The following is a 2,542-nucleotide window of genomic DNA, read 5'->3' as shown; positions in this document are numbered from 1 at the left end:
ATTGGTAATATTATTTTTTTCTTGATTTCTTTTTGTATTCATTATTGCAGTGCAAAAACAAGATTGATTTCTCTTTTGTTTTTGTATATTGCTGGTTTTCAGATTTTATTAGTTCAAACACTCTTTTGCTTGAATTTTTTGTGACTTCTATATATATCATTTGCAAATAATATTAGTTTGACCTCTTATTTTTTGCATATTTTAATTCTTTCTCTTACATGATTGCCATGGTAAATTTTGAGATGATTTTCAGCAGGAGTGGCAAATGAGGACCCAATTTCTTGCTCCTGAATTTAGAGAAAATCCTTCCAGTTTTTACTGATTTAATACTATTTTAGAAATAGGTTTTTCTGTAAATATCACTTATTACTTCAAATAAGTTCCTGCTATACTTTCTTATTAGAGTTTTCATCACAAATAGATTTTTCCAAAAAAGCCTTTTCCTACATCTATTGAGATAATTATATATTATTTATCCTTGCTTGTATTTATGTAATGTATTATCTTGATTAACTTGTGTAAGTTGAACAATTCTTGCATCCCTTGGAATAAAGCCAACGTGGTTATGATATATTATCTTTTAAATTATTTTTTTTGTATTCTATTTCCCAGTATCATGTTGAGGGTTTTTGTGTACTTTTTCATTTTGTTTAGCCTATAGTTTTATTTTCTGCAAAGTTATTGTTCTTTTTTGGTATCAGAGTAATGTTAACATCAAGGACCAAGTTTGACAATACTCTTTCCTTTTTAGTTTAATAGAAGAGTTTGGTATTAGATCTTCTCTGAAGTTCTGCTCAAATTGTGTGCTAAATTAATTGGGTCCGGAGATAGTCTTAGTTGGTACCCTTTTTATTAGTAATACTGTAGACAGCTAAGTTAGTTAGATATATTAAAGATAGTCAGATAGACCTAGGACCACCAGGGAGTCAATACAGAAGACAGTCGATGCCCCATTTACAAAAAGAGGGGATTAAAAAAAAAAAAGAGGAACTACTACACCCATGAACTTCCCTTAGGGATAAATAGCTGAATACTGGTGAATGATATTCTACATGTATGTCAATTACTTTGGGTGGGGACTAAAACTTCCCTTTCCCATTCCTTCCTGGAAATACTTGCTCCTTCCATGCATGTGTAATTTGCTTCCTCATTTGCTCCTCATTTAATCAATATTACTTAAGTGACTATATGAGTGATTTTATAGTTTGACCATAGTTTTGTCCGATCTCATACTCACATTGTAATTTTCCATTTGATCTTATGATTTGACTGTAGTTTTGTCCCACTTTGTGCCTGCCTCAACTTGTGGTTTTGCTCCATAAAAGCCCTCTGAAAATGGGGATCTTGAATTACCTACTTTCCACATGTCCTCACCTGTCTCTCTTATGCAGGAGCTCCCTTTCCCTAAATAAATTATTCCTATTTTTAATGTCTGTTTTTCCTAGAATTCATTCTTCAATTGTAGAGAACACAAAGTCAGTGTATTAGATATCTAGCAGGTTGGGAATTATAATATCTGCTACATATTTGGATTATTTTGGAGGTCCTATATCATACACCTTATATCAATACCTCTATCTCAATTCCATGTTATTGTTCTATTTGGGTTTTATACATTCTTGGTTCAATTTTGGTAATTTCTATGTATCTAGGCGTTTCTCCATTTCTTTTAGGTTCTCTTATTTAACTCATATTTTCTTAAAATCTTCCATATTTGGAATGTGTCCATTATATCTTCACCTTTTTCATTTTGAATTGCACTGATACTTGTCATTTCTTTCTTTTGATAAGTTCGACCAAGGGTTTATCAATTTTTTTTATCATATCAAAGATCCAACTTTGACTAGATGCTTTGTATTGAATTTTAGTCTCAGTTTAATTAATTTGCGTTCTGATCTTTAAAATCTTTTCTCCTACTATATTCAAACTTATATTGACTTTAATTTAGTAGAACTTTGAGTTTTATCAATAGGATATTTATGTGGACCACTCTACTCTGTGCAGAGTGCATTCACAGTTATAAAATTCCCATTAGGGCTGATCTCATTGTGTCATATGTTTTGGCATACTGTGTTTGGATTGTAATATCATTCTAGGAAATTTTTAACCTCATTGATTTGTTATGCAAACCAATGATTACTCAAAAATTTTTATTTAATCACCACATGTTCTCATAGGTTATGTTATCTTGTATTGCTGGTTTCTAATTTCATTAGAAATCTGGTATGATTTCATAGTATGAAGTAGATTAATTCAATATATTTAAGATATTTAAGCATGCTTTATGCCCTGAGATACTGTATATTTCAGAAGTTTCTTGCTATGAATTCATTTGTAGATTTCTGTTCTTTTTTTTTTGAGACAAAGTCTCAGTATGTAGTTGAGGCTGACCTGGAACTCACTATGTAGCCCAGGCTGTTCTTGAACTCACAGCAATTCTCCTGCCTCATCTTCCTGAGTGCTGGGATTACAGGCATGCACCACCACTCCTGGCTAGATTTTTTGTTCTTTTACTTCCAGTAGTTAATTTTTGTTTTATGAA

Source organism: Fukomys damarensis, unplaced genomic scaffold (assembly GCF_012274545.1).
Source record: "Fukomys damarensis isolate Sample0158 unplaced genomic scaffold, DMR_v1.0_HiC HiC_scaffold_24, whole genome shotgun sequence".
NCBI classification, from domain to species: Eukaryota; Metazoa; Chordata; class Mammalia; order Rodentia; family Bathyergidae; genus Fukomys; species Fukomys damarensis.
This window is presented reverse-complemented; position numbering follows the sequence as displayed.